Source organism: Protopterus annectens, chromosome 14.part0 (assembly GCF_019279795.1).
Source record: "Protopterus annectens isolate FY-2018-M chromosome 14.part0, PAN1.0, whole genome shotgun sequence".
Classification (NCBI taxonomy): Eukaryota; Metazoa; Chordata; order Ceratodontiformes; family Protopteridae; genus Protopterus; species Protopterus annectens.
This window is the reverse complement of record NC_056748.1, coordinates 1,244,710-1,268,721: the sequence shown is the minus strand read 5'-3', so window position 1 is coordinate 1,268,721 and position 24,012 is coordinate 1,244,710.

Sequence of the window (24,012 nt, the reverse complement as noted above, 5' to 3'; positions counted from 1 at the left end):
AATATATAAAAAACAACATACACATACTAATCATATACATATTTGATCATGAAGGTAGCATATAATATATATTATATATAATATAATATATAGCCAACCACTCATTTCCTTCGCAGTGGTCTGGCCTTCAGAACAGGTCTTAATGGTATGCAATCAATTCAAACCCTGTCCTGCATTCGCTCTTAACCTAATAATCCACTGAGCTTCCATTTCTTCCATCTTTAATCTGATATCCCCTCCTCTCTTATTGCCATAATTCATTCCTATAACTGAAAAACCAAAACTATACGTACTATCCGTACTAAAAACATGTTTTGCTAATGCATTAAACATGCTTTTCTTGCCTATATGATAGATATGCTCCCTAATCCTGTCTTTTAGCATCCTGTCAGTCTTCCTGACATAGAATTTACTGCATACCCTGCATACAGCTAAATATATCATATGCATACTAGTGCAAGTGGCCTTGATCTTAAAACTAAACTGTTCTCCTGTATCTGGATGCAAAAAGACAGGATTGCTATTTATATAAGAGCAAAATGAACACTTCCTACAGGGAGTAGTTATTCCTTGTATAACTGGTCTATTAGTATCCCTTGTACCACAAAGGAGCCTCTTCAGGGACCGTTTGTTTCTAAAAATAAACTGAGGTGTTGAATCTAAGTATTTTCTGATTAGCTCATTGGTCATTAAAATATTCCAGCTCCTCCTAACAATACCAGTATATTGATTAATATTCCTTGAATAACTGAATGGCACTCTTAAATTATTATTATATCTCCTTCTCAGCTTATGTCTTCTGTCATCCTGGGCCCATTCAGAGAAATAAGGTTTAGCTCTTGTACTTCTCATATTCACCACATTCTCAACATTCTTCTCTATCATATACATGACATACCCTCTGTGTACTAACTCAGTAGTGGTGGCATTAAGCTGTTGTTGGAAATCCTGTTCACTCACATTGAGTCTAGAAGCTCTGTAGAGCTGATTTTGAACCACATTTCTAAAAATGTACTGTGGATACATGCTTTCTCCACTGAGCAGATGATTAACTCTACATTCTTTCCTGTGAAGCCTAGTCCCAAGCAAGTTCCTATCATCCCTGAAAATGGTAACATCTAAAAAATCAACATTCCTATGCAACCAATTCACAGTGAAAGTCAAAAAATGAGTAGACTTGTTCAGGAATTCAACAAACTCCATCAAAGTCTCAGGGGTACCATCCCATAATACAAAACGATCATCTACAAATCTTCTAAAGAATAAAACCTGTTTCCTAAAGAGACCCCCTATAAGGTACTCACTCTCCCAAATAGCCATCACTGCATTCGCGTAGCTGTTCGCACACAAGGTGCCCATCTCTACACCATTAACTTGCCAATATATGGATTCTCTGAACATAAACACGTTATTCTCTAAAACCAAATGTAGTAATTCCCTCATTTGTGTTGTCTTAATACCACCACCACCCAATTCAGATTCCATATACGTGATGGTAAAGTCTATACCCAAATCATTGGGAATCATGGTGAATAATGAGACCACATCAAGGGTAACCAATAACACTTGATTCCCCAGAGTATTGTCTATGGTGTAAACATATAGGTCCCTGAGAAAGTGTTCTGTGTCTCTCAGTATATATTTAGATTAATCCAAAAGGGGTCTCAAATTCTTCTCAATATAAATCGAGATGGGCTCAGTATACCAGTTGGCCCCAGCCACTATTGGTCTCATCAGGGGGGTTATTATCTTTGTGCACTTTCGGCCATCCCTGAATTATGGGTATAGAGGGGTAGGATACAATAAAGTACTAACATAAGTCATCATCATCTATCATTCTTACACAATTCAACCTCCTGATTTCTGACTTTACCTTCGTGATCATTTCACTAACTTTTCTTCTTGTGATCAAAGTATAAAAATCCTTGTTACTCAGCATTAAATGCATAGTATAATCACACTTGTCCCTATCTAAAACCACTATTTGGCCACCCTAATCAGCCGGTTGAATCATGATTAAAGTATTTTTCTCTAAATCACAAAGTGCAAGATATTGTGCTTTTGTGAAATTAAAATGCTTAGATTTCTGTCTATTGAAATGTTGTCTATAGTACAAATCATATACATCATTAATACACATTTGTTCAAATGCTTGGACCAAAGGGTTCAACTTAGGAATAAAAGCACTCAATTTCTTAAATACATTTTGACTAACATTAGCAGTGTCACAACCAAAAGTTAATTTAAGCATCAAATTGCAAGTAAACTGTTTAATGTCCAAAACAATTTCAAAAAGTTCTTTGTCAGTACTAGGTATAAACGACAATCCTTGCTTAAGTACAGACATCTCATCCTCTGTCAAAACATGCATAGATAAATTCAATACTAAGTCTTGGTATTTAAAAAAGATTTCTTGATGGTATAAGAGCTTATATTAAATATAGACAAATGAGATGTTGCTGTATGTAATGTTTTCACTTGGCATCGTTATACTGAGAAATCTGCAAATACCAGCAATATAACCGTTGGGCTGACAACCAATCAGGATGTGTAGTAAATAGTAATCCCATCTTTCTGCATCGAGATACAGGAGAAAAGTTTAGTTTTAAGATCAAGGCCACTTGCACTAGTATCCATGTGATATATTTAGCTGTATGCAGGGTATGCAGTAAATTCTATGTTGGGAAGACTGACAGGATGCTAAAAGACAGGATTAGGGAGCATATCTATCATATAGGCAAGAAAAGCATGTTTAATGCATTAGTAAAACATGTTGTTAGTACGGATAGTATGCATAGTTTTGGTTTTTCAGTTAAAGGACTTAATTATGGCAATATGAGAGGAGGGGTTATGAGATTAAAGACAGAAGAAATGGAAGCTCAGTGGATTATTAGGTTAAGAGCGAATGCAGGACAGGGTTTGAATTGATTGCATACCATTAAGACCTGCTCTGAAGGCCAGACCACTGTGAAGGAAATGAGTGGTTGGCTATATATTATATTATATTATATTATATATAATATATATTATATGCTACCTTCATGATCAAATATGTATATGATTAGTATGTGTATGTTGTTTTTTATATATTTTTATAGACATATATGCATTTATGTGCCTTATGTCTTTTATGATAAAATTCATGTATGCTTGTCCTTTTAGTGATGTATCTCTCACATATCTATATATTTTATATTTTTATATGGTTTGTGAATGAATTTCAGGACATGTGCCTTTAAATGGGGACTTGTTTTATCATGTGACTTAAATTTAATAGTTAAATATGGTGCCTCAGGTACTTCATTCTTATGTCACACCTGAAGAAGTATTTGGTGAAATTGCTTGTGTGTTTTATTAAAGACTGTTTGTGAACCTTGAGCTTTGCCTGCGTTGGTCATTCTTTGCTATATGTTTGTATGTGTGTTGTATGCATGTTTATAGGTTCATAGGTGTGTACTAGGCTAATGGCTCTGGAGCCTTTACAAGCCTAGCCCATAGGATTAGCCTGGCATTGTGCCACCTGACATAGTCTCCACTGCTGCAACATGTTGCCATTCCTCACTGCATCCAAATGCCTTTTGTAAAATAATTCTCCAGGAATAACATTCACTTCAGCTATCATGTTCCTCCATCTCCCAAAGCTCTCCAGTTTCCCTCTACATCAGTATCACTTTTAGCCTCCTTCTCTTCCATTACACCAGTTTTATCTCTTATTCTCTACATTTCTTCAATGTTCTGAATTTATTTAACCACCCCACATCATTTCTTCAGCTTCATAAATAGCCATGTGTGCTGTTTCTTCTATCTACTGTACCCATCACTTTTCAGGTCTCTTTCTCCTTATTTTCTCTATTTCACCATTTGTGCCAACTTCCTAATCTGTCTTATGCCTTCTAACACTTCTGCAAATTCCTAACCATACCCTCATTTCCTCAGAACCCCACTCCCAAAATAACCTCACTACATCTTTAATCAGATACCTGTTCATATTCCCCAGAAGCTGCCTACTTGTGCTCCCAAGTCATTACACTAACCCTTATCTGCCCCCTTCCTCTAGCTGAGTGTGCTCTCTGCAGTGCGATAACCCCCTTTTCTGAACAGCTTCCTGAGAATTCCTGCACTTTACATGCTTCAATCACCTTCCTCCCTTCCTTGTTCTCATTTCTACTCGTTTCCATCATGGGATTCCTAGTAGATGTTGCAGCTACCTTATTATTTTACTCTCTCTCCCGTTAAACAGAGCTGTGCACCTTGCATAAAGACACTGAAAATTAGCAGACATCCTGAAAACAGAGGGAAGGGGAGTACAAAAGTTACAATTGAACAGCAAAAAACAATACCACTACCTGCCTAGCAAAGCAAAGCAATCACTGAACAAAAAAAAAACATGCACTACTTGCTAAATTCATAAGGAAATTGGAAAGGCAGGCTAGAAACCCAGGTTCCTATCAGATAACCGAAGACGCATTTTGTCAAATGCTTCTTGGTTGAACTTGAAATGTCGAAAAGGCAAAATGATGAAGTGGCATATAAGTGAACTCTTTCCCTGGGAAAGAAGTTGCTTGGCCACTTCGTCACTTTGCCATGTTTGGCACTGCAGTGCGATGTGTGTGTGTGTGTGTGTGTGTGTGTGTGTGTGTGTGTGTGTGTGTGTGTGTGTGTGTGTGTGTGTGTGTGTGTGCTTGTATGAATGTGTGCATGTGTGTGAGAGAGTGATCTAGTGGAGTGTCTATGCCAAGACGATGGATATCCACTAATAGTTATTATAGCAGATTAATGCTAGCAGTGACACCATGTGGTTCAGACATATGGAAACTAGCTGACAATAGGATCTTTCCTCATTGTGAATAATTTTGTCTCTTAATCACTTTTTCTGCATTTGTGTAAACTGCCTCTTTTTGCTGCAACAGTTTATGTGAGCCCTGAAATTAGCCTCTGGAAGTTTGCTGGTGCTCCATAAAGCCCAAATGGCATAATTTTATAGTGGAAGAGGCCATTAAACGTAGCGAATACAGTTTTCCCTTTGGCTTCAGGGACAAATGGAATTTGCCATTATCAGATTAAGTCTAAGGTGGACAGAAATCTTACTGTTCATGATCTTTCAACTAGTTCATCTAATCAAGTCATAGGATTTTAGTCAAATTTTGAAATATTATTTAGTTTACTGAAGTCATTACAAAATGTTATAAATACATCATGCTTGGAGACCAGTATGATGGAGTTATTCCATTCCCTCTGTGATTCTTCTATAACCCTAAGCTTGAGCATGCTTTGTACCTTTTCCTTAACTCCTTGATGTTGGGACTGTGGTATCCAGTATGCTTTCAATTAAATTTTTCACCAGACAGATTTTCAATATTGTCCATGGTTAAACTGGTCCTAACAAGTAATAATAAAAATATGTCTGTGTCTCGAAATATGCATCCCTTAATCTCTTGCTTTTGGATTACAAATGAGTTCTCACCTACTTTGTCTTAAAGACACACCTGTGGAAACCTTCCCCAGGATTCAATAAAATCTGTGTAGGCTTCGTGAAGAGCCTACATGGAATGTACCCATGTACTCAGCCACCGTTCCTCCTTGGCAGTGTGCCATACATATTAATTATGGCACCCAGATGAGGGAGTACACAGGAACATGGATTTTAAATCCATGTACGCAACACTGTAGAGGCTATGTTGTACTTGTGGACTGTCCAAAAAACTTCTGGACAGTTGATAAGCATAGCACAATACCTTTTGGCCTGTTAACCTGGACAGAAAGGTGGTCAACAGGTATTACTTCATGAAACTGAAGTTTTAATTTTTTTTGTTTTTTTTTATTTTGATGTCCATGTGCGTCTCTGCAAGGTGTTACTTGTAACTACCTCTTATGTTGGCCGTATGTATAATTTCATATTGCTTTGCTGCTGATATATTTTCATTTACGTTATTTATTGTTGTGTTTCTCATTATATTCCTTTATACTTCTTTTGATTAATCATTTTTATCTTCTATTATGTTGATACTAACATTTGTTTGGTTATGTTTATTTTTTACCTTATGTTTATATTTAATTTACTACAGCGCAACAGGATACGCTGGTTCCAGGTGATACACATACCTTGGCTCCCCTGGCTGTAGCACTGGGGGCCAGCACATCTGGGCCCCAGGCTGGTGGTGCCCCTCTGGTGCCCCCTCCGCTGCTCCTGTACTACTAGGCCATTGGGTAGTTCTGCTCACAGGCTGGGGTTGGTCTGCCCTCTGGGAGTGGAAGCTGAGTGTGTGATTATGGCATCCATGTGGAACTGCCAGGCATGGTGTGTGGGCTGTTGCACCAAACTCTCAGTGCATGCCTATGCTGGATGGTAGGATGCTGTCCATCCTGCTGAGGAGTCCTTGCCCCAGACATCAGTGTTGGCCACTGCATCCACAAGAGCAGTGAAGGTACAGTGCTGACAGTCCCATGGCTGAGAACTTGAGTCACACTGCTGCCATGACTGACGTCCATGGGACTGGGATTCCACAACACCCTCCCTAATCAAGGTGTTTACCTCCCTCTTGTGTCACACACCAACCCTGCCTACTGTCTTGTCTGTCTGCAAAAGCTTCCTCACCTTCCCAACCTACCTTTCCCACATGTACCTATGTCCCTTCTGCAACATTCCACTCTCACCTTTAAAAAAAATGAGCACCTGTCCCCCCCAAAAAAAATTGTCCCATACATAGCTCTCCATTTCACACACATGTCCACTGGACACACTTAATTTTGTCCAATTGGCTTGACAACACACTTATGTTACCCTTCCCCTCTCTCTGAGGGTGACAGTCCAAATTCATCTAAAAAATCAGTTAAAGTGCACAGTTGTTGCTGTAAAATAAATGGATAGCTATGGTTCTTTCTTACACCCTTCTTGCACATGCCTACATGCCTTTCATTGTTTTTCACCCTGTTTGCACCTCATTTCACCACTGTCCTATCTCCCCATTTTTAATTTCTTTAAAGATTTTTTTGCACTGTGCTGCATGAAGCTTAGCATCACTAAGCTCAGCTAAATGGCATTATAATTATATATGTGTGTAAAATAATAATCATATTCAACATGTACACCTACTCCCCATTTCAACCCATTTAGGAAATGATGCAGCTATTTTCTGCAAAGATCATTCAACCCCTATGAGACAAGATGATGCCCCTGAAAACTTTGAAATCATTGATGCAAGTATTCAGCAATATGTGGATCCAGTTTGTTTAGAAGGAAACAAAAAAAGAAAGGAAGAAGTTCACAACAAATAAGGAAGAAAAAACTGATTAATGACTGTAAAGGAAAGAGAATACATAGTAAAAACGGCACTGCATTGTTGTTTAACACACAGGTTACAGGGAATTATGATATATTTATATCAGAAAACCTTCAGTCTACAGAAAAAGGCATCATTTTTCCAATGAAGAAGGTGGAAAAAAGAGGTAAGGGGCAGGTGAAAAGGAAGAAATCAAAATTGAACATGGAAGGATTGAAAAACATTACTATAAGAAAAAAGAAGAGAGACAGATGTTGACTACATGGCTCAAGATGTGGATTTATAACACCAGCTGGATGAGAATTTAATACACAATGAAAACAGTGGGATTAATAGGACTAATGGTGATGAAGATCTTTCCTTTGTAACAACTGATAGATCAGATATTATTGTATTAGAAGCTGAAGATTCTTCAGAGCTGGCCAGCAAAGATACTCTTGTAATTGGAGATTCAATTATTAGGGGAACTGATTCTTATATTTGTAGAGATGATAATGAACATCAAATAGTAACCCAAAAAAACTGGAAGATGCAGAAGAAAAGAGTGAAATGCATACAATGTTAGCATAATAAAAACTTTTAATCCACGCTTTTGTAACCAAATTTCTTCAGAATAAAATATACATTCTCAACATCACATTTAAAAACAGTTTTGAAATGCCTCTGCACCAATAAACGCATCTTTCCCCTAAAACAATTATACAATTAATCAATAAAATTTCAAAGCTCAGGAAGTTATTTTCTTATATAGACTCCAGGTTTTTCAAAAACATTTAATGTTGACAGCATCATTTATACCAGTTTTTTTGTCTGAATTTAATCTGATTTTCCATAAAGCCTCCTTTTGTTCAAGATTTATTTTGAATTTGCCACCCCTAAAATCATGACTTCCTTGCTCCAGCACAGAAAACAAGAATTTTTTTGTCCATAAGACAGATGATAGTATGCTTATAAAAAGCATTTGTCTTGTCTTGTTTTCTAATATTGTAATAATGTTCTGTTATTCTGGTGCATGCGGCTCTTGTAGTCATACCAATGTAGAATGCACTACAATATGCACACATACTAATGTATACAACCCCTTTACTCTTACAGTTAAAATGCCCTGGAACTTTCAAGGTATAAGACAAATGTTCTAAATTAACTAAGGAACCTTCAGAAATGTATCTACATATGTTACAGATTCCACACTTATACATGCCCCATCCTTTTTTGTGTGATGTTAGAGCAATATACAAATTTGTTTCTCTCTCTTTCTAAAATATTTTTTAAGTTGTTTTGATTTTTGTATACAAACCTTGGTTGGGTCACCACTATAGGTTGTCAGTCTTTTATTTCCCTGTAGAATTTTCCTGTTGTCAGAAATAATATTTCTGATAATACCACTGCCTACTGTCATGTCCAAACAAAAGAAATTACCAATGTCAGATGTGTTCATGTCATGGTTCTGTTTTGTATTGATGTTAGAAAACCCATGCTCAAGGATGTCTGGAAAGAGACTGTCCCTATTCTGTATGACATATTCAGCCTGCTATTTCAACAGGGTCTTATTATAACCTCTTTCAACAAACAGGGTAGTAATAAATTCTATTTCCTTCAAAATGTCACCCATTTCACTTGTCATTCGACTAGTTCTTATGAGCTGTCCTTTGGGAATATTATTCTTCATATAACGAGGGTGCATGCTGGTATAATGCAAGTAATTGTTAGTGAAAGTTTCTTTACTAAAAATCCTACTAACTTGTGAAGCTTAACATCCCATTCCAGAATCACATCCAAAAAATGGACTTTTAGTCCCACATCTCCTAGAACAAATTGTAAGTATCCTGATCTGGAATTAAGGGTGTCAACAAAACTTTGTCCTTTTTGTACATCCCCAACCATGACAAAAAACAAAAATGCCCAAATGGAGTTGTCAGCTCCTATGAATTTTTTGTTACACTAAAAGACTTCTTTAACAATGCTGGTCTTAAGGTCCTGAAGTTGCTTATAGACAACAACTGTAAAATCATGACTGGGCTAAGGGAAGAGATCTGTAAAATAGAAGAAATCTTGCTTAAGGACTATCACAGCAAGATTGGGGAATGGGTCGAGTACCATACACTCTTCTCTGAATTACAGAAACATGAAGAGGTTATAATTAGTCGTAAAAACCACAAGCTCAAGCGAGATGCTGCTGTGTATGAAAATGACACAGCATAAATTGATTTTTGTGTGTTTAATAAACACACAAACCAGGACAAATTCAAAGTACAAAATAAACAGACATTTGTTTGAAGTATGTTAATTAAGCATTATATCACCATTTTTTATTATTATGTTTTCATACGTATATGCATATTTATATATTTTTTTATCTAAAATGTCTGTCTTCAATGTTGAATAATATTTTTTTTCCATATGTTATTTGGTTTTTAAACAAGTATAGGAGTGTTTTTTACTGTGACTTTAACTTACAAATTGCATCTTGATGATGGTTGGTTATATAGAGGGGTGTGTTTGTAACTAAAAGCTTTATATACAACAAAGATGAAGGGCTTTGTTACTCTGATGATGCCCGATTATATATATGGTGAAAGCGCTAAGTTATTTGTTTTTATGTACAGATTTACCATGTGTATTGTCGCCTTTTTGGTCTATTAAAGTTCGTAGTGTCTGTGGAGCTGAACCGGTTTATTTTTTACAAATGAAGCTGTGTGTCTGATGCACAGGGTGACTATCTAAATTAATATGTATATGTTTCATCCATTGTTGCCTTTGACATGCTACTTGTACTGGTCAGTCACACAGTTTGAATGCTGCCATTTGTAATGTGTAAACCAGATTATGTTGTGTATGTTATGTTGGATGCTGTTGTAATAGCTCTGTAGTCACACAATGAAAGGTGTCTCATAACACTGTTTACGTTTCACTTTCAGGACTGCGTAGGACACACCTATGGGTTCACATGTACAATTAACCAATCAGCATCAGAGCACAGGATGGAATGACAGCACAGAAGAAAAATGTCACCAGAAAAGTAAAACAGTGTAGTTGCATGGCTCCATGGGTTCATATGTGTATAATAGGCAAACAAAAAACAAGGGCATCACTCATCCTAGCCATGCATCCCTAAACTCTGACAAGGTCTGATACCCTTGATAAGTATAAGCAGGGTTTTGAGAGCTGGCACATGGACAAGCAGGGCATGCAAGGTGAACCATCTACAGTTCCCCTGTATCCATTAGAGACATTTGTCCTAAAGCATTTATAATTGTCGTGTTCCCAATCCGGTTGTGTAACTATTGTCGTGTTCCCAATCCTGTTGCGTAACTTGCACATGATTAGCATTAGGGCGGAACTGTGCTTCGCATGCATTGGGAGCCTGTTACATATTGTGTGTAGTGTCTGGGCTGTATACCTGTCTGTCCAGCATGTCCTGTTTATACCACAGTCAAGGTGTAGGTGTGTAGGTGAGGTAATTATTGTGCTAGTCCTTTCTTGGATATGTGGGAGGTACACAGTGGGGTCTGACACCTCCCTGCATGGCTGATATACATGTCCCCTACAAAGCATGTCAGAGACAGAATACATAGTAACAGGCTTGATGCAGTTTGCATAGGACATGCTATGTACACTGTGTATCGGTTTACTGTGGAACCTCTGGATGTGACAACTGTCAAATATGCCTGGTTCCTTACATACCAAAGGTGGCATTGCACTCAATGGCAGCTATGATGAATGCAAAATACAGTGGAACAATGACCGTCTTGGATTTACATGCCATACCTTTGTTTATATGTTGCATAACATAGAATGCATCCCCAAATATTACCAATCTGTGTCACTATCTCTGTAACTGTAAGTCCCTGACTACTGGGTCAGCTGTTGGAGGTGTGCAGTCAGTACATTAGTGACCAGGGGTGGATGACTTCCCAAGGGATAGTATTGTGCATTCCTTGGCATTTACTGTTAGGTCATGGCTCTGACAACAACTGAATGTCTATGTCAACCCATCCTGGATAACTGCAGAGTCAGTGTGAGATTCAATGACCGCTCCTAATTTGAAATATTCTGCAAATTTAGTTAGTCATAGGCCAATATCAGTAGCCATGACTGCGGAGAAGTAAATGCCTCTAAGTAGCACATCCTACCCCACCCAAAAACCCAAAATCAAACATATTACCCATAGGTGATTTACATCATGAGACACATTGATGTGCCTCGCACCAGGCTACATAAAGAAAAGGTCATGGTCAGCTTTCTGTGAGGTGTCAGGATATACCATATCACTGATGCACTCAAGTCTGTCACCATCAAGCACTGTTATGACTATGTCATAGTTCCTGTTGGTGTGTAGAACTTCAGACATACCGCTCTGGACTGTATGCAGAGACTTGACTGGGCTGACAGACTGTATGTCTCAGGCAGGTATGCCCTTGGCCTTGATCTGCATTTTACCATCACTTATTTTACCTTATTACCATGCTACCATACAAATGGAAAATGACTGATGTCAATAATTGCCATAGTGTGTGATGTCACTGTAAAGGGATCCACTATCTGTCAGCCTGGGATTACCTCCTCAACAGACCTCAATGCTTTGCCAGAGATGGTCTTCAACTATCACCCCTGGGACTTTGGCAACTGGCCAAGGCTGTTGCCACCCCCATACAGCGCCTTCTAGGTGGTGTCACCTACAAACAACATCATTGTTATGCTGCCAAATGCTAGGAAATTAATCACTAAACTCCACTCAGTAGAAGCTGTCCCCACCTTGGAAGATGCAGATACCTGTGCTGTCACATACACCTGTGTAAAGGCTGTGGAGACCATCAAAGCCATACCAGGCTATACCTTTTTCCATATGTTCAGACCTCAAACTTAGTGTGCAAAGTAATGGAAGTGGTGTGCCCATATTCATTAAGGATAGATAGACATCCAGATTGGTTACAGTATGATTCCTTGGAGAAACTGCAGGTGCTATTGACTGCTTGTATGGCAGGCCCAGTCAAGCTATTGCCAACTACAGGAACAACTCCATGAATCAGGACACCCACTGTGCTTAAATGGATCTACTTTAGTCTATCAAGATACATCAAACCAAGATGGTTTTGGTTGACTTTAACTACCCACCAACTGGATAGATTACTCATGCTCAAACTCACTTCTCAGAGGTTAGTCAACTTCCTTAATTACAATTCCCTGGACCAGTGGGTTGACATCCACACAAGGGAAAACAACATACTGGATCAGGTGCTTACCAATATGGGTGACCACTGAACATCCTCAACTGTGAGGTCCTCCCTATTGAGATCTGACAACAAATTGGTGTCATTCAAAGTTAGTATCACACCTGACATCCCCATCCTTGCAGCATATAAAGTAATAAAGTTCAACAAAGCAGATAATAACCTACTATGGGATGATATAAATAGCTTGACTGCACCATCCTCCTCAGATGGAACAGACAACTATACCAAATTCCACAACAATGCTTTATACAAGCACCTGTACAATGCATTGACTCACCTGTACCTGACAGGGGCAAAACAAGCTCCTCATGGCACAGCAAACCTGCCTGGTGGCCATTAGCAGGCTTTATAATAAGTGGTAAGCACTGGTGTCTCACATTAGGATCGGGACCCCACGTAAAATGGTGACACTCCCTCCCTCCTCAGCTTAAACAAGCAAATAAGTATTGTGAAGTCCTGAAAAGTATGGAGCTAAATTAGCCTTCTCCACTAAGGACAACCACAAGGCATTGTGCACTTACATGTGTAACATATAAAGGAAAGGCCTACATTGTTGCCACACTCGTAATAAAATGGTACCACATATAATGAGCCTGTAGACATAGCTAACCTGTTGGTCGATAGGTTCTGTGACAAATGCACTCCCCTGTCACCACCACAAGTACACCATGACATCCCTACAACCTGTCCCATACCTTGTATCTCTAAAGAACAGGTACAAAATGGCATCTCTAAGGTGGCAAACACAGAATCTATTGCACCTGCTAACATCCCAGGCTGTGTTCTACATGGTCACTAATACAGATTACCAACACCATTGAAGACTCTTTGCAATCATAATGTAACCACCAGCTGACTGAAAATCAGCCACTGTTATCCCCTTTCTCAGAGGTGGTGCATCCACTGACCATGGGAACTATAGAACTATTAAACTGACTAGACATATCCGTAAGGCCATGGAGCAACTCATCATGCAGCATATCAACAAAGATATAGGCAATCTAAAAACACTTGACCCTACACTGTTTGGATCTGTGATAGGGAGATCATGCCTGTTAAACCTGGTAGACATGAATGAGGCAGTCACCAATGATCTGGATGAGAGAACATCTGTGCATACAACCACCTGGACCTAGCGAAGTCATTTGACACTATCTCCCACTCAGGCATCATTGATAAATGCACCCAGCTAACCATCAACAGTGATAACATTAGAGGGGTCACTAACTGGCTCACTGATAGCACTCATATAGTCAGAACAGGGGTAGCCACCTCCAGTAGCACAGCTGTAACCACTGGTGTTCCACAGGGTTCAGTCTGGGGTCCACTAAGGTTTGAAATCCATGTATCCAACGTATAAACACAAACTGAATCTCTGCAGCTGACAAGGTTTGCTGCTGCCTGCAAACTGGAAGCAGCCATAGACTATCCAAATTACGTCAACATCCTACAACAGGGTCATGCATGACCAAATGATTGTTAATACAATCATGTCCTTAAACTCCATGTAAATATATGTACTATCATTCCTTTTGGTACCAGCAATGTCCCTGCTAAATAGCTCAATAGCAACATCTTAAGCATATACTGAGAGGTGAGAGACCTGGGCACACAGGTTTACAACTACCTTACCTTAGATCACAATGTCTCTGCAGTGGTAAGAAGGGCATTATATCTTGCCCATGTCATAACTGAGGGCACTGTCATCCAAAAATGAAGTATTTATAACCCCCATGTACTCTTCCCTCATCAGGCCAATATGTGAGTGCAATGGCCATTTTATGTAAGTTTCCAAGCACCAGTGGCAATTGCAGAGACAACAATGGTTCCTTACAAGGGAAATTCAAGTCTTCAGCATCTGTCCTGTGAGGAGCATCTGAAATCACTGTAACTTTAATCTGTGTCATGCAGACTACTCAGAGGTGATCTCTGCCTTGCATATGAGGCAGTCTGTGACCCTGCTTTATTGGTAATCCTGCATATCTGTCAGTCAAATGGTACATGGATTACTTGCTGTAAAGACCTTAATCTGGTATGTCACATCAATAAAACATGCTGGAGGGAGAAATATGTCTACCAGGGTTTAAAAAACATTTGCAACAGATTCCCACTTAATGTCAAACAGCACATCTCATTGGCCCTCTTCAGATATAATCTGTATGATTAGATGGGTGACCATAAGTTCACCATGGGAGTTTTGCCTGTGTCCCCCTTGGACAGGGGCAATAGGTGCTGATCATGTAAATAAGGGTAGGAACTTGTCTAAGGTTATAAGGGCCCTAGGGCCATTATCCTATTAAACTCCAGTGATCCTATGATCCCATAGGCTAATGTACTAACACTCATGCACACCAACTTGGCTATAGTGAAAAGAGTATCACTACAAATTAATGTTTATAGGACACTGCAGAGCACACACACTCCAGGTTGGCTATAATGAGATTAGAACCCCTACTCATCCAGTCTTACACACTACAGATCACAGTACTTAATGCACATGTTACAGCTTAGGTCTGACATTAACATGGTTGCTGATAGTCTTATGGTAGATGACATCTGCAGGCCTTGTGCAAGACAGGAGTTTGGAGGCCTGAATCAACTGAAATTGCCAAAAATAGCATATCCATTGCAGTTTGGAAGTCAGTGGGTGATCACACTTGTTTTGTAGGGGATGCATATACACACACTAACACAGCAAGTTGGTTGAAATGAGATTAGAACCCCTACCTATCTAGTCTTACAAACTACAGATCACAGTACTTAACCCATGTGCCACCACTTAAGTTTGCTTTATAAATTGCTGCAGGTAAATTACTTGTAGAGATACACAAGGCCTGCTTTGAGCAGCACGTGTGGCCTGCAGAATCACATTGCTCCTTAATGTCATCTGTATCTAGTAGCCTAGCAATCAGATAACTCCTTTTAATCCTAACTATGTGGCAACAGTAGCCATGTTTGCCCTATGGATCTGTAAGCAAGTACATTATCTACTGTTGTCCTTTGACCAACATCATATGTGTCATACTGCAGCTTTAATTACCACACTCTGGGTATGTAGTGCAATGCAGACATACACACACATCTATAAATATTATATATGAGAGAGAAGTTTGTGTGTGTCTGATATATATATATATATATATATATATATATATATATATATATGTGTGTTATCTAGATATATGGATAGAGACAGAGATGTACAGTATGTATATATGCTTATATCTATCTATCTATATATATATATATATATATATATATATATATATATACATAGATATATATACATATTTATATATATATATATATATATATATATATATATATATATAAATCTATGTGTGTGTGTGTGTGTGTGTGTGTGTGTGTGTGTGCGCATGGGTCCACTTCTAAATCTTGAAAGCTCATAATCTCGAAATTCAAAATACTGAGTCCAAAATCTTGAAAGTTCAAAATACTGAAAACTCAAAATACTGAATTTCATAATATCGAAAAAACAGAGTACACCAACACTTACAATATTACAGCGCAACTACATAACAAAACATATTACTCTTCTCCAGCTATAAGCAGTGGGCAAGAACCCCTGCACCCTCCACACCCCCCTGCTACTTAAATATATCAACTCCAAGATTGCACTCCACAGAAGAAAATGGCAAACATACCATTAAGTGCTTCATGACTACCTGTTGTAACCTTAGTCATGTTCCCTTTTAATTTGCTATACAACAACATAACTCATCTTAGTGTAGTAAGGTTCGATCTTGGAGATGCTATATTTAAGTAGCAGGGGGTGTGGGGGTGCAGGGGGTTTGCCCCACCGCTAATAGTTGGAGTAAACTAATATCCTTTGTCTTTTATTTGTTTCTGTATGTACTTCTGGTAGAGTATAGTAAGTGTTAGTATCCTGTAGTTTTTTTCAATATTATGAACTTCAGTATTTTGAGTTTTCAGTATTTTGAATTTCGAGATTATGAGCTTTCAAGATTTAGAAGTGGGCCGTGTGTATACATAAATATATATATATATAGATACACACACACACACACACACACACACACACACACACACACACATATATATATATATATATATATATATATATATATATATATATATATACATATGTATACATATGTATACATCTAGAGATAGATATAGGGACAGAGGGAAATTGAGAGACATATATATATATATATATATATATATATATATATATATATATATATATATATATGGGTCCCCTTCACATGGTTGACTTTTCATAAAGTCGACTTTCATATGGCCGAGACCATATGATCGACTTTTGAAAAGCCGAACATGGGGATCCACTATCTCTGCACAGTATGGAATGGGAAATTTCCCACTTCCGCAATGTAGTGTGATCTCGGAGTTGGTATATTTAAGTTACGGGGTTGCAGGGGGGGCAGAGCCCCCCCTGCTAACAGTTTAACGTAAGTGTGTGTTGTGTGTTTAGGTTTACTTTACATGTCGGCATTCTGAAAGTCGATCATATGGTCTCGGCCATATGAAAGTCGACTTTCTGACATGTCGACCATGTAAAGTAGACCTATATATATATATATATATATATATATATATATATATATATATATATATATATATATGTGTGGGGCCACTTCAAAATACTGACTTTCAAAATGCCTAAACTGAAAATATTGAGACCAAAATCTCTAAAGCTCAAAATACTGAATACTCAAAATATCGAAAAAAAACACAGTACAGCAACACAACTATATTGCAGCAGAACTACATACAGAAACATATTACATTTCTGCAAGTATAGGCAGGGGGCAGGCCACCCTGCACCCCCCACACCCCCTGCTACTTAAATATATCAGCTCCGAGATTGCACTTCACTACACTAAAGTGCAGTCTCAGAGTTGAAATATTTAAGTTGCAGGGGGTGTGAGGGGTGCAGGGGGGCTTGCCCCCCTGCTTATACTTGGAGAAGAATAATATGGTTTGTGTTTTATTTGTTTCAGTATGTACTTGTGCTGGCATATAATAAGTGTTAGTATCCTGTGTGTTTTCAGTGTTCTGAGTTTTCAGTATTTTGAGCATTAGTGATTTTGGTTTCAGTATTTTGAGTTCAGGTATTTTGAAAGTCAGTATTTTGAAGTGGACCCATAAATATATATATATATATATATATATATATATATATATATATATATATATATATGTGTGTGTGTGTGTGTGTGTGTGTGTGTGTGCATGCATACTATACACATACGGTAGAGAGTTGATTATCGGAACGCCGATTATCCAAAACGTCAATTATCAGAAGCAGTCTTCCAAAGTTTTTGGGTAGGAAAAATCATAAAGTCTGAATGTGTAAACACTATATGTATTCACTTGAACACTGAGATTGTAGGCAACTCGTGTGAAAAATATTCTTTATTGTCCACTGGAATCACTGAATAGTTGAGAAGTGTATTCTTGCATGCAGAAAAAAAACACGATTTTAGAAGTTTTTTATCTGGTTCAATTATATGTTTGATTATCCAAACAGTTTGATTATCCAAACTACCCTAGGTCCCAATTACTTCAGATAATCGACTCTCTACTGTATATATATATATATATATATATATATATATATATATATATATAGATAGATACACTACACAATCTCGATGTATTGAAATGTCGAATTTCAGTACATCGAGACCGAATAGTGGAAAGTGCAGTTACCGAAACTACACTATGCCGAATGCGGAAGTATCGAATCCACAAATCTCATGGTGTCGCATTCGTGACGTGTGGTGCAGTTTGTGGATTTATCTGGGGTTTCAGGTAAGTGTTGTGTGTTTGAGGATATTGGGTAGGGATTTTTAGTGTGTGAGAGTGTGTACGGTGGGTTTTTTTGTGTGTTTGTGTGTTTAGTGCGACCTCGGAGTTAGAATATATAAGTAGAGGGGTGCAGGGGGCTTGCCCCCCTACTTATAGGTAGGTTAGGTGTGTTTGTGTGTGCTGTTATATTTGTTTAGTTAGGTAGGTGAATGTGTGTGTGTGATTATGTCCTGTTTTGTGTGTGTGTGTGCGTGTGTGTGTGTGTGTGTGTGTGTGTGTGTGTGTGTGTGTGTGTGTGTGTGTGTGTGTGTGTGTGTGTGTGTGTGTGTGTGTGTGTGTGTGTGTGTGTGTGTGTGTGTGTGTGTGAATTGTGGCAAATTCTGAAATTATTTCAGTATTTCTTGTATGTGGTTTTCAATATATATATATATATATACATATATATATATATATATATATATATATATATATATATATTATATAAGTCAATTTGTTAGAGGAGCAACAGATTTTCGCTCAGTTTAACTAAGTGTATGAGCATGCCCAGTGGGAGTTTTGCCTAGTTATAAACTGACTCCAGCCCTCACCTAGCTGTACTCCAGTCTTGGATTTTGTGTATTATACAATGACATCTGTCCCTGTTTCTGAACTGCTGCACTTCACTCACTTTGGCTAAGATTTTGTAAAGTTATCTTATATAATTAATATGTGACAGTGGTTAAATAGTACAGCACAAAATGACAGTCTGTTGAACACAAATTATTGATATCCCACATCCAAAACAAATGGATACTTCTAGATAAGAATCATGAATGCCATCACAGAAGGTGATTATCTCAGTCCTTTAAGCCTCAGAAGCTGCTTGACAGATGGGGTCATTCATCACATAATCACCTGCATAAATAAGTACATTGGTTATTCCTCAGCTACCTAAGACATACAATGTATGATCAATTTCTATAGTACTGTCCTGAGACTGAGTGAAATACTCATATACCATTGATGAATTACCATTAAAGCAGTTACAATGGAACACTGCTGTGTTCGGGATGTGGGAACAGTGCTACAAGTTCTGCTGGGATACATGACAGTCTGAGTATCATTTAACCTGACTGTCTAACATCTCACTTTCATAATGCAACAGTAATCTGTTGCAGTAAGACTGCACGAATATTCCATGCATAAGGCCTACTGAATAGAAATGGAAACATGTTAGTGGAAAGGGTATCTGTAGTCCCATGTGGATATAATTTCTGTCCAACTAGCCCACTATAGTTACTTGCATAATGTACCTGGTCCATACATGCACTGACATATCATAATAATCCAGTAGACTACTGTATAGGTTATGTGCTTACCCAGCAAATGCAGCACTTGACACAACTGTAGTTCATGGCTGACTCTGTCTGAAGCAAGCAGCACACAGCCAAGACATGGATAGACAGGGATCCAGAGAAGTAAATATTGTGGGAAGAAATATCCAGGGAATTGTTATGGCTAGGCTTGCATTGGCCCTAGGGCCGATAGCCTAGTACCAACCTATGAACCTATAGATAATGGATGTGTGAGTTGCCTGGCATTAATTTTAATATCTGTATGTGAGTAGGAGTAAGATGTTAGTCCCTAGGTTGTCAGTGAATGTGCTATGCATTGTCTCTTAGCCAAAGCCAGGACATACTTGGCATGCCTACATCTGCCTACAGGGACATCAGCAGGGGGGTTCTTCCTCTGAGTCTCCCTGTGGGTGTGACTGTGCTGATCTAGACACTGGTGGGGGCTGTGTATCCTTTCCCTTTGCTGATCCTCCTGCAGCTGTTTCTGCAGGATCACATACTTTGAATATCTGTGCACATGTGGCTGGAGTATACTGCAGGGCTCCACCAAATATACTGAGGCTCCGGAACCATGATTTCAGAAGCCCAAACACATGCTCTGTGATGTTCATAGTTTGTGCGTGTGCCTCATTATGGAATTTTTCTGTGGGTGTGTGTGCATTTTTTATGGGTGTCATCATTCATGGTTCCAGGGTTTAGCCAGCATCCCCCAGTAAATGGCCCTGTGAGATATCCCCCCTAGCAAACATCTGGTACAGCTGTGATGTGTGCCAGATATGGGAGTCATTAACTGCTAGGGTTGCCAGCACACACATTCAGGATAATCCCCTGGGCATTGCACACGCCCTGGCAGTTAATGGATTGGTACCCCTTGCGGTTAACGTAGATTGTACCCTAATCACCAGGCGGTGCCTTGATGTGTACATGAGTGCAATCTATTGCACCCATTACTTCAGGAAAGTGTGCTACATGGTAGAAGTGTTGCGTATTGCTGCCCCTCTCCTCAGGGGTAAGGGGAAATCACATGTGCTCACTGACATGTGGAAGCATAGCATCCAGGAATTAGTGGAGTATCCTGGATACAGATACATGTGACACCCCCATCATGTCCCCAGTTGATCTTTGAAAAGTACCTGTAACTGGTATCCTAAGGGCTACACATACCTTTGTCTCCACTGGGATGGGTTCCCCTTTGTTAGCTCTAGCTCTGAGTTGAGGGTGGCAGAGCTCGGTGAGTTCTTGTAATATGTCCCTGTCCACTCTGTAGCACTGTACAATCTCCAGCTCATGAAGCTCCTGGAAGGTTACCCTGGGCCTGAGCATTCTTCTCCTTCTCACCCTTAACCTATTGTCAGCAGCACCAGCAGCACTGACTTCAGCATCTAGCACATACAGATATAGAAGACCTGCAGCAGCCCCTAGCATTATACCAGTTAAAATTTCCAAGTCTACTGCAATGACACTGAGTATTGAGGGAAAATCAGAATGTAGGGTGTATGCATATTTTATACAGTTCTTCTTTAGGTCCACCATGTGGGATTGGCTAATTATGATGCAGTTCACCTGACCAGGATATAATTAACATAATTTAAAGGCCCTACTTTAGTGAGTGCTGTGCCACCATGCACCGTGGTGTGCAGCATAGCTTATATAAAAGTCAAAAATATTTATTGAAGTTATCCAGTTTTAATTGATTACCCACATGACAGTGATAACATAGACAGCAATCTGTCTGCATGAATACGCTAAGCTATAGGACACTCCACGCAAACACATGGGACAGGAAGCAAAAAAATTCTATAAATAATAAGATACCCCCCCCAATATCATCCACATCCTCTGGGAATATCAACATTATGTAGGAGCCTACATGAAGGGGATATGCGGACATGGTTGCTCCTTTTAGCATTTCAGGAAATCCAACTCATTTGCATACATATCTGTGCTGACAGCCTAGATATTACATGGTTCATAGCCGTGTGAGCTTGGTGACAGCATGTATACACCATTGTACAGACCCGATGTGAGGTCCTACAGTATATTTGTGAAAAACATATTAGAAATGTCATTTTTTTTTATTTCTGTTAAGCATGTTGCGCACTGCGGCTCATAGCGCAAACATGACAAAATTATTAAAAAAAAATATTATTTGTTTTACATATTCCCTTTTTTCAGACATCCACAATGTACCTTTTGCACATATATGTATGTGATCTTATGTCTGTGGAGTTATGTCCATATTTGTGGACTTTTACATCCCTTTCTGTCTGTGTAGACTCCTTATGTGGAAAAATTCCACATACACTATACACACTAACATGGAGTCTACTCGGACGCCTTTATGTTTTTTGGATCACTCCACCTAGGTCATTTGCATAAGAGTCAACTGCTTATGATGTAGTTTGCATTCCACAGAACTTTCTCTGTTTGCACGTGCTTGCTCACCCTAAGCAACACTTAATGACTCTAAAATGGTCTGCACTCGCATACTCATCATGCCGCAATGCATACACCCAAAACAAATTGTGTAAGCTTTACTGATTTCCCACCTTTGACTTTTTCTGTCAGCATATTCAATAAAGAAAATGTTCTGTCATGCTCTTAAAAGGTGTATTTTCCTCTTCCCATGTTTCTTTTGATAAATCTAACAATCCTTTTTTTTTTTTGATTTATAACACTTTGAATGGTTCAACCCCAGCTGTGGCTTGATGTATTTCCTTCACAGCAAAAGGAAACTATTAAGTAGGTGGTCCCATTTTTTTCAACCTCTTCTATAGCTTTCCTCCAAGTTTTGTTAAAAAGCTTCAAATATCCATCTGTCTGAGGATCGCATACAAAGGTCCTTCCCTTAAGGAATTGATAAACTATGCATTATTTTAGAGATGAATGCAGTATCTTGGCTGGACGTAGTACATATAAAATGTTAGATGTATAGCGGTACACCCCTCAACATAAGTAGCAGGACCCTCCCCCCATAAAAATATTTGTCTTTTTAAAGAGATTTGAAATTCAATTAAAACATTCAATAGTTTGAGCAGGATTCATAAAGAGCCCAGATGCCAGTTGTAAGGTTGTAGCAAAAAGGCTCCCTTAATATAGTCATTAAAACCAGTGATTCAGAGACACATTAGTTGTAATAAAGTAAGACCTCATTGTTGGCTAATTTCCATATATCTGAATTGCTCAGTGATTCTAATATATGAATCACTCAGTGGTTACTGGAAGCACTAACAATAATTTTGTTGCAGTAATCACTGCAGGCAGCTCATGCATCACATTCTCTTGTTATTCACCCCCACACACACACACATACACACAGTCAAATACACACACACACACACACACACACACACACACACACACACACACACACACACACACACACACACACACAGGTGCTCGTGAGTGCACAGCACACACACAGAAGGACACATTCTTGTACCTCTCCACTACCGCAGATGTGTCAGAATGCCCACAGATTTGCCAAATTTGAGTGCTTTTCCCCTCTCACACATCATCACAGTTGCTCGGTAACACCAAACATTGGTGTTTCATACCACTTTTTATTTGGCATGTGTCCTGAGCTGGAAAAGTTGTTGCTATATTATGTTTTAAAGTAATATTTTTACATTCTGCTGATTGGAAGTCACAAAACATAGTAGATTTATTATTAAAAATATTCACAAAATTGTGAAGAATAAGCAGGAAAACAAAAAATATATAAGCACTTTTGTTTCGACACAATAATTAAAAAGGAACTTCATCAGATATGGTAAAACAAATCAATTGCCTTCTTTAAATAGGTAGTGCTACCAGATATGTCATTCTCCCAGATGTAAGCACACTCTTAAATTTACCAGTGAAACACTCAAATGCACTACATCTCCCAAAAAAACAGTACTTGTGAATATTTTTCATAATGAATCTACTTCATTTTGTTACTTCCAATCTGCGGACTGGGTTCATTGTTTTGGAGCAGTTTTTTTGGTTCATTGTTGGATAGTAATATTTTTACAGTCCCTGATGGTTAGTAAAACCCTCCCTGTATGATAGCCTTTGCCTGCTAGTCTAGGGAAGTTATGAGATTTGACACCGACCCTCCTTTCACACAAGCACACACACACACACACACACACACACACACACACACACACACACACACACACACACACAGATACTCACCATAGGGTAGGCACCCACCCTTGCCTGATTACCCTCACGAAATACTCAATCAACTCACTCATTCACCCATGTGCAAATGTGAGCGCACATGCGCATGCACACACACACACACACACACACACACACACACACACACACACACACACACACACACACACACACAAA